We start from the raw sequence: 11,267 nt of genomic DNA, 5'->3' as shown, positions 1-11,267 counted from the left end.
GGATTTTGAGGATTAAATTAATAAACAACAAAATTAAAAAATTTTTAAAAGTCAAAACAATTTGAGGGGTCACGTGCCCTTGGACCTCCATCCATGTAGGAAATCAGTATATCCGCTCAAGTCTAAGTCCTAACTTTTCATTTTGGCCATATCACTAAAGCCCCCTACACCGACTTGGAAATTTCTTATTTAAATTGGTGTGGCCGCCATAATTTCTTATCTAAGTTAATGGACTTTTTCTTTTTCTTTTTTTTTCTTCGAAAGTGAAGGTTGATGTGCCAATGGTACTCGAATAGAAGATATATTATTCAAATATTGATATATTTACTTTTACTTAGAATAATTGAGTTTGAGACCAACAAATCTACTATTCAATCGGTCGAAGATTCAGTGTAATGCTCAACACCAATTTGAATATTCAAATCATTAAAATTAATTAATTTGTAACTAGAAATTGATCATTTTCCAAGTCTTTGACAAATTTGATTGCAGTTATTGATTAATGCAACTAAGATAGCAAATATCATATTCACTTTTCTCAATAGAGAAAATAAAAATAGTTAGATTTGTAAATATAAAATACGTATTAAACATATCATAAATATAATTATTTTATTTAAATGAGAGTAAATTAACGAAATGTAAAGCTTAAAAGTCAGAGTATAACTTCATTATAAAAAATAAAAAAAATTAAAAAAATTAAACAATAACAAAATTAAATATTTCAAAAACTTTTAAATTTTATAACGCTTTTACAAAAAATAAATAAATAAATAAAAACTCCATATACAAAATTAAAGCAACATCAAATCAATATTACTTGTCATATTATTATCCAAATAATAATAATAATATTAATAATAATAATATACTTTATCATCTAGTAACCATCACTAATGAAAAATAACAAAATGTTTACCGTAACTGGTAAAAGAACAGATGCAATATATATATATATATATATATACACGGTCCTACCCAATGGGGACATAAAAACTCATTTTGGGGACACAAAAGTTAAACCATCAAACCATCCCTGGTTGGTAAGGCTGCTTTAGAAAAAATATATATAAAAAATAAAATAAAATTGCTTATATGTGGGTCCCACATGAATGTAAGGGGGAGTAAATTGTAATTTAAATCATTATTTTTAAAATTATAATATTAAAATAATAAAATTAAATTGATTATAGTCATTGATAAATAATAAATTCACTTGAAAATGAGAAAAGACTTGTCGAAAAGGAAAACAAATGTTAAACAATTTGAGAGGGGACCATATGTCAAATTTTCATTTTCAAGATTCCAAATTCATTTGAGACTAATAATTGTCCTCAAACATTACTTGAGCAACTACTACGAAAATTCGATTCACGCATAGATTTATCAATTATTGAATAGGAATTGAATAATTTTTATAATTTTCTTGTTTGCTCTCTTAATTAAACCAGTATATAATGATGATAAAATAGATAGGCCAAAGCAAGTTGATCAAGGAGGAGTCGAAAAGCCAAGAAAGAAAAAAGAATGGGGGCGAGAAGGCTGGTGGTGGTGCTCGTTCACCTGGTTGGATTTTCATGGCTAATCACTAAAAATGCACTACCATCATTTGCACTAACCATAGGCAAGCGTGGTTGTCAAACGGAATGTGGAAATGTAAGCATCCCATTTCCTTTTGGAATTGGATCCACAAATAATTGTTTTCTTGACGATTGGTTCGAAATAGTCTGCAACACCTCTACCTTCCCTCACACACCTTACCTTAAACTCCCCAATCTCCAAGTCCTCAATATTTCTTTGAAAAACTACCACGACAGGTCGTCACGTAATGCTGTGAGTAATTAATTAAAATATTATTAGGGATGAAAGAAGCACCATTTCTTTACATAAATGTTGTCTCTTGCAATTATCATTATTTATTTTTATTGTATTAATCACCATTTCATTTTCACCGGTTCTCTAGCAGAAAGCAGGTATGTCATTATTTTTTTTTTTATTAACAATATATATATATATATATATATATATATAAGATTTATATAGCCTTAGATTTTTGCAAAGTGGTGACCGTATTTTTAAATTTCTTGAAATTCCAAGAATTTTATATGAAAAAGTATTAGAGAAAAATATAAATGAAATGAAAATCCATCTTTTATCAGGTTAATCTCTTGGAATAAATGGTATTTGAACATGATATTAGAACCAGAAATCCTAGAAATTCTGGGTTCAAAACTCTATAGTTCCACCAATATATATATATATATATATATATGGATCCAAAAAGAAGTGGGTTCAAAACTCTATAGCTCCACTAAAATATATATATATATATATAAGGATCCAAAAAGAAGTCCAAAAAAATAAACAAGCTTTTAGAATAAATGGTATTTCAATAAGAAACATATCTATAATAAAATTAATATTTATGCATATTAATTATGAAAATAATTTTCACTAACTAAAACTACTAATGGACTTTTGCCAACAGATTCAGTTCAGAAACCCAATAACTTTTTGGAATTGCACACACAAAGAAACCCGTGAATCACTAAACTTGACAGGAAGCCCCTTTCTCTTCTCGGCGAGTGAGAACATGTTCACCGCGGTGAGTTGCAATGTACGAGCCTTAATGTCTTCATCAAGCTTAGATGAAGTTGAAGTTTCGGCTAGCTGCAAGTCCAAGTGCTCAACGACAAACCAACTGTTGAAGAATTGCTTGGACGGAGTGAATTGCTGCCAAACTACCATTCCTTCTTATGGGATCAAGACCTTCTCTACCAACTTTCAACCCGAGACAGATAAAACATGCAAGTATGCCTTCGTAGTAGACCAAGAATGGTTCATTTCCAAGTTCAACTATACAACTTTTGTGGCCCTTCGCGATATGGATTACGTTCCTGCAAGCTTAAACAGGTATTCAAAACACCAAATTTACGGAACAAATCTATCCGCTTTACAACTTACACGGTTATTATTGAACAACTCAATCCGTTGCCTCGGAGATTCTTCCATTTCCTCAGTGAATCAGACAGCAGCACTGTCAGTGCAGGGTTGTTACTGCAAGGACGGCTTTGAAGGAAATCCGTATCTTTTGGATGGATGTGAAGGTAAAACCTCATCGATCAAAACTTCAACATTGATGGTGTTACTATATAAAATAAGGTTTCATTTTTATAAAGGAAAATTTCTCCTAGACTTTTTCAATTTTATCATAATTATAGTTAGATTTTATATTTTCTTAAAAATAGTTATTTAAATTTCATCTAATAGTTTTTAACTATTAATTTTAACAATTAAAAACCATAATTATATTTTTTACATAATTATTTAATAATCAAATATTGATTTTTTATAATTTTTTTTTGTCTTTAATGATACAATTTAACTTTAAAAAACTAATAAATAGATTTATTCTGATAAATATAAAATACTAAAAAAAAGTAATAATGATTTTTTAATAGCATAATATCCAAATATAATTAGAACAAAACTAAAAAAGTTTAAATGAAATTAACATTTTTTTCAATAATTATAAAATAATTATCATGTAATGATTTATTATGTAAGTTTGATCCCTCGAACAAAAAAAAAAAGACAAAAATAGATAAAACTTAAAACGTAAATTTCACTAAACAAAGGTTAAAACATGCACATGGGAATCTGATGTTGGCTATTACTTCCGTAGCTGATATATTTTATACGTCAGATATCAATGAATGTCAAATTTATCGCCGTCCATGTCACGGAGGTGGAACTTGTGTGAACACCATTGGGTCGTATAAGTGCCGAAAGTCCAAGGTTAAACCTGGCCTTATAGGTATGTCTCCTTTTCTTTTAAATTTAAAATAATGTTTGTTTTTTGTTTTTTTTCCCGACAAAAATTCAAGACATGTTTATATATACTATAAGTAATCAAATGGGAACAATGCAACAGTAAAACTCACTGTTTAATATATGCTTTTTACTCTTAAAAAGGAAATTTTATTATTTTATTATAGAAAATTTATATGACTAATAAAATATTGAGTAAAAATGAAAATAAAATATACGATGATTTAAATAAAATTTAATTTTCTATGAAAGCATGTTAGAACTTTAGGTTCTTTTATTGGCTAGCAGATTTGATGTTCAAGGAGAGATTAATAAGCAAAAAAGACCCCGTTAGAAAAATAAGACAAAAAATTAATTAGATAAATAAGACAGTATTAATTAATAAATATCTCTCCCGAAGTGAGTGGTGATGGCAAAGAGTTGAGTAAGCAATATATATTTATCGATGCATAGTCAATTTTGATGTGCTTTTTATTGTACAAATAAATAAGAAAAGTATTTTCTCAACAATAAAATTCTCCACCTCCAATGTCAAAATACATATGGGGAGAAGATGCCCAACACATGGAATTAGAAATTATTACTCTCGAGTTACAAATCAAAATTTAAATACAAGACCTGTAGCACAACTTCTGATGAAATCTAAAGGAAGTAGGCCAAGAATTATTGGTTACTTTTACCACGTCACTTATTTTCTATGCTGATCAGTGCCATGTAATTGTGATTTTTTTTTCCTTAAATTATTTTGATAAGAGAAAAACTAGCTCGACGATTGATTGCGTACTTGAGTTTTGTATAGGTTTCGGTAGTGGTCTTGGAGCATTGTTTCCACTTATTGGCTCATGGTATTTATACAATTTCATAAACGAAACAAAAGCCATTAAACGTAGAAAGCAGTTCTTCAAACGAAATGGTGGTCTATTGTTACAACAACAAATATCTTCAGAGGAAGTCAATTTCAAAGCAAAAACCGAGTTGCTCAATTCAAAAGACTTGCAGAAGGTCACTGACAACTTCAACCGAGACCGAGTTCTAGGTCAGGGAGGCCAAGGTACTGTTTACAAAGGAATGTTGGCAGATGGTAAAATTGTTGCTGTGAAGAAGTCTAAAATAGTTGATGAAGAGAAACTCACAGAATTCATTAATGACGTTAACATTCTTTCCCAGATTAACCATAGGAATGTGGTTAAACTACTTGGATGTTGTTTAGAGACCGAAGTTCCACATCTTGTTTATGAATTCATACCAAATGGTACACTTTCCGAGTATATTCATGACCAAAATGAGGAATTTCATTTGACATGGGAAATGCGCTTACGAATTGCAACAGAAATAGCGGGAGCTCTTTCCTATTTACACTCTGCAACTCCCATTCCCATTTACCACCGAGACATCAAATCATCAAACATACTCTTAGATGAAAAGTTCAGAGCAAAACTAGCAGATTTTGGAACTTCAAAATCTGTAGCCATTGACCAAACACATGTTGCTACAATGGTAGATGGTACATTTGGCTATTTGGACCCTGAGTATTTCCAAACAAGCCAATATACGGATAAAGTGATGTTTATAGCTTTGGTGTGGTGATTGTTGAGCTCTTGACAGGACAAAAACCAACTTGTTTAAAGAGGTCAAAAGAAGGACGAAGTCTAGCAACTTATTTCATCATGTGCATGGAGGAGAATCGCTTATTTGATATAATTGATCCTCAAATCCTCAAGGAGGGAAAAAATGAACAGATGTTGGAAGTTGCTAACCTCGCAAAAAGATGCTTGAATTTGAATGGAAGATACCGACCTACAATGAAAGAAGTGGCAACGGAGTTGGAGGCCATTCAGAAGTCAATCAAAACTGTTTCTGATCAACAGAATTTTGAAGAAGTTGAATCTTTGAGGACTGAAATAGCAGAGGCTTGGAACGTTTCCAACACAATTGGTTCAAACCCGTCTACATCCATTGATATTGCTTCATTGTTCGACTAATCGTCACTGTTGTCAAAATAAAATTACCTTTTTACTCTTCCTCGTTGTTCATTTTCATTCTCCGTTTAGAAAATGGATTTTTATTATTGTGACTTTTACTAGAGATATGTTTAACAAGTTGTTTTAGCCCGACTATATAATTTGTTTTTTTTCTTTTTGAATTTTTGAAGATACATCTATGTTTCAATTCAAAGAACCTATATATTAGCACCATCTGCCTTAGAGTTTATTGGCTTCTATAAATCAAAGTGTTACAATTATGGACAGATAAAAATATTCCTTTATTATAAATATTCAGAACAAACAAAATAATTGCAATATATAAATGCAATGAAACAAACTTACAAATATTAAATATTAAAAACCTGGTAAAATTAGCAAAATCCACAGAAATTGATCTAAATTCAAGGCCTGAATTGTACAATATCTTTAAGACAGATTCGTCTCATATGGTATAAATGATCATGCAATAACTGTCTTTCAAAAGTACAGCAAATCAATTAGAGTTGTGAAATTAAACACCTCTAAAGCTCTCTTCTACGAACTTAATTAATCTATGCCTTCCTCTATCATACTACAAACTTAGACTTTCTTAGAATTTTAGGAGAAGAAGATAGAAAATATACTGTATTAATTTTCTATTTGGTTTTTGGTGGATTCAACTCTGAGAAAGAACCACTTATACATATAGCCCACAAGAATCATAGGAATTACAAAACTTTTTTAATACAAGTTTAAAATTTTTTTAATACAAATTAAAACAAAAATGGTTAAATAACTCAACTACCAATTCATTCAAAACTTTTGTAACTCTCGTAACTCCTCAATTTGATGAGAGCTTTGTGTGTATGTGAGTTAAGCCCCTGTTTTGGGCAGCAAGGACAGAGCCAAACAAAGTGGGGAGAGAGAGAGAGAGAGAGAGAAGGTGGACGTTAGTAGCTAATTTTGATAGAAGAGATCAGGGGGGAAGGGTTGTGTATTTATTGGTTAATGTCTACTTTTTATTCCTCAGGTCATAGCTAAAATAGCTTACACAGATACTAACTAAATAACAACATTTCATAAAAATCAGGAAAGCAGTACTCGACTTCACAGAGTGGCTAACAAGAAGGAAACAAATATAACAAATTCAAAACAAATCAAAGATAAGACCAGGTCATAAGAGACTAAGTCATCTGTCAACCCAACGTCCCACGTGAGCCTTCTTAGCATGCCACATGGCTGCTACAAGAAGTTTTTTTAAGACAAAGAATAACATATATGTCTTACCATGCAATTGTGCTTCCAGAGATCCATTATGCATCAGTTTGATAGACAAAAAACCTTGTATCACCTTGAGTACTACACACCAACAGAGAAATTATGTTTTGGATGCTTAATTTTACTTCACAAATCCACTTCTTTATGCAATTCCAAAGGGTGTACTAGATAAATAACAAACATATGAGAAAATTCCAGAAGAAGAAAATAAATATTACAACTTTTCCAGAAAGAAAAAAATGGTACCTCAAAATTTTCTCTTTGCATCCCACAGTCTAGCTTCTTATCATGACAATAGTAACCTGACTACCTTCTTGTAGTGATACTTCCCAGGCATTTTCGAATCTGCTAAACTTATAAGATAAAAAAAGTTAAAGAGGATATGCTGCTAATCTCCAACAGATTTAGCTAAAATCAATGAAGCTTAACCAGAGAGATACCAAAATCAACACAAAATATAACGCATTGCCAACAACTTCAACAATAGAGACTGTAAACTTTTTAATTACCAAAAGTCTCGAGATCAAACTACAGGGCAAAAAATTTAGATATTGGAATAATACACCAAAACAATAATATCAATACAACATGAATGCATATGTATACATAAAAGAGACCGTAAAAAGGATCAACTAAATTCATAGTAACTTACAGCCAGTAAAGGATATGTAAACTAAAATTCTTTCTGAAAAAGATGATCAATGTAGAGAGACCTTGAAAGCGCTTACGGAGCCAGAGCCAAGTGATTGCATTTTGCCAATGGCAATTATTATTGAATATTAGAACATCTTCAATGACATTGCATTTTGCAATTATTCTTGTGTCAATGAGAAACACAAATTTGAGGGATGAAACAAGTACCATTTGGCTGCATAAATGTTGTGTCTTGCAATTATTTTTTAGAGATAATTTCACAACCTGAATTCCCATTGTACTTCAAAATGCATGGCTAATTACTTTTTCTTATTTCTTTTAGAAACTTCCTTTGTAGTTTGAATTTTTATGCATACTACATTTTTTTTTTTTGTCAATTTCGTTTTTTTTTTTTTTTTGGGGGGGGGAATACAGTATAAAATTAAACGAAAATTTTTAAGTTAAAGTACAATAAACCAGAACAATAAAATTCCCATCTCACTAGCAGACTAAAATTTAATATTTATATTTTATAGTGATAATATTTAAAATTATAACGTATGTAGAAATTAATTGTTTGAGCTTGCTATTACTTTTTGTTAACTCTACAGATAGCCTTTTCACATTATTATTTTTTATTTACTTGAAAAGATATACTATATCATTTTAATTATTTTCTCGTTCTGCCCATAAATTTCCATTCAATTTAATTTATATTTTATACTGAAAAAGGGAAAAATTGCAAATAATGAAAATTCAAAAAGAAGTTTATGCCGAAAGTAAAATTGTTGAAGTAAATTTCAAACTATAAGGAACTTTCTATAAAGATTAAAATAGTAGGGTGAATGTACAAAACTTTCAAAGTAGAAGGGAAGCGTATAGAATTATTCATAATTTTTTTATTATAATTAAGAATTATAAGCAGGAATGATCTTAATTTTTAGTGAATAATGGATTGCCAATTCTCCAATTAACCGAAAATAGAAGAATATATATTTTAAAAGGTACAAGCAGGTTACAGGATAATCTTAAAAAACATATAATAAATTAAACTTAATATTATACATATTATGAAAATTTTTCTACTAAAATTAAAAATTGAGTAAGCAACAGATTAAGGTCCGTATCCAATAACTTTCTGGAATTGGACAGGTAGGGAAACCCATGAACGCTTCAATTTGCTAGGAACTCCTTTGTTATTTTCCAACTTCAACAAATTCACTACGAGCTGCAATGTACGAGCTGAAATTAAAAATATTTACCTATTTAAATTTTTCTATATATAAAATTCAAATTTAAATTTAAATTCAAAAGTAAATATATAATAGTTTCCTTATATGAGATTCAAATTCAAATTCAACTATATTTTTTGATTTTTTGCAAATAATTAATTTTCTTATGTTAAACTTTTATAACATAATTTCATTATATTTATTATTATTATTGTTATTATTATAACTAATTAACAATATTTTGGATTTAAAAAGAAGTATAGATATACATACCATAAATATAGTTCCATTATTATATGTGTTAATTTGTATATTATAATACATATGAGTATCAAATTATATATAATTTATGGTATATTGTATATATTTTATTTTAATAGTATATATATTTTGATTATGACCTATATTTAATGCGCATGATAATATTAATTATAGTAAAAATTTGTATATATAATATTATAAATATATATTATTGTTTATTTAAAATTTATTTCAAAATAAAAATTGATTTTATATATATTTAGATACAACCATAAAAGGTAAAATATTTATACTTTTTCAATAAATTATCTAATATTATAATAATAAAATATATATTTTTTAATACAACCAGTAGAGGTTAAAAAAAAAAAACTTTATACTTTTAAATAGTTATTTTATTAAATAATGATTAATATTTTGATAGAATCATAAATAATTAAAAAATATATATTTTTGTTATTGATGATTTTGAAGGGAATTTGTAATGATAATACACTGGCATGTGGCACAAAACTCTTCTACTTTTATATATTATTATAAAATTATATTTTTATATATTTAAAATATATATAGGTATATATCTATATATATAATTTTATAAAAATTCCTATAACTATGTTTATAGGAATAAAAATTGCATAAAAATATATATTTTTTATATATTTATTATTCAAATATATAATAAAAAAGGGTGATAGCTGCTTTTTTGGGGAGTGGTCTCCAGGATCTTCCCCTATTGGCCCGACTATACTTAATCATATGATGTTGTGAGTAATTAATACAAATATTAGGGATGAAATAAACACCATTTTGTTACCTAAATATTGCATCTTGCGATTATTATTATTTCTTACTTTATTAAGAATCAAGTAGAAATCTTATATATTTTAGTTAATTCTAAATCACAATTATTAGCAACTTTAATGTGTATATTTAAAATACGTCAATATTCCTACTTATTTATAGACCATGACTTGAACTTGAATGTTCAGGATTTTGGAGTTTGTTACCATATTAAGTTATCATAATTTCCAAAGGTTTAAACAGTTGGTAATAAGTAGGCTCAAAATTATGCTTATTAAGTTATGTCAACAGAAATCATAACATTTACTTTCATGATACAAGTGCGTAAGAGGATAGTAAAAAAGTTTTGCAAAGTGCTAACCACATGGTTGAATATTCTTTTGAAATTCCAGTAGTTTTTAGCCATATACGTTTCTCTATATGAAGAATCGATCATATGACAAAAACTAATGTATACACATTTTATGAAAAGTAAAAATAAAAATAAAATATCTACCCACTAAAATTACGAATTGACGTGCCAACAGATTCAGGTAAAAAAATCCAGTAACTTTCTGGAATTGCAGAGGCATAGAAACCCACGAATCTCTAAACTTGACAAAAAGCCCCTTTTCCTTCTTGGTGATGGACAAACATATTCATCGCGGTCAATTGCAATGTTCGAGACTTAATGTCTTCATCAAATTTAGATGGCAGTGAGATTTCCTCAGGCTGCAAGTCCAAGTGCTTAACAAACCACAAACCACTATAACAGAAGCTGCAATGAAGTGAACTGCTGCCAAGCCAAACTACCATTCCTTCTCATGCAATAATGGCCTTCACTACCACTTTTCAACCCGAAAGAGATCAAATGTGCAAATACGCATTTGTGGTAGGCCAAGATTGGTTTATGTCAAACAATACAGATTTCGTTACCATACGCGATATGGACTATGTTCCTGTAACTCTAAAATGGAGCTTATACGATTCAAAACAACAAATTTTTGGAACAAATAAATCCGATGAACAACTTGATTTTTGTTAGGGAAGAAATCAATCCGTTGGTACAGAAGTGCTTCCATCTCTTCAATAAATCAATCAACGGCGCTGGAATGCTACTGTGGCTACGGCTTTGAAGGAAATTAATATCTTTTGGATGGATGTCAAGGTAAAACATAATTGACAGTGTAGTAAATAATATTCTACCTCCTTATAACATATATATACCTTTGTTGAGTGCTTGATATCAATACAACCAAAGGCTTTTTTGTATACCAATGCTTCA

At 29.2% G+C, this 11,267-nt stretch overlaps 1 pseudogene; it reads left to right on the top strand.

The window, feature by feature from the left end:
- Positions 1-1,469: 1,469 nt before the first annotated feature.
- On the top strand, positions 1,470-6,014 carry LOC132799383 (wall-associated receptor kinase-like 3; annotated as a pseudogene).
- The last annotated feature ends 5,253 nt before the right edge of the window (positions 6,015-11,267 follow it).

The sequence above is a fragment of the Ziziphus jujuba genome, chromosome 4 (genome assembly GCF_031755915.1).
Source record: "Ziziphus jujuba cultivar Dongzao chromosome 4, ASM3175591v1".
Classification (NCBI taxonomy): Eukaryota; Viridiplantae; Streptophyta; class Magnoliopsida; order Rosales; family Rhamnaceae; genus Ziziphus; species Ziziphus jujuba.
This window is presented reverse-complemented; position numbering and strand designations above follow the sequence as displayed.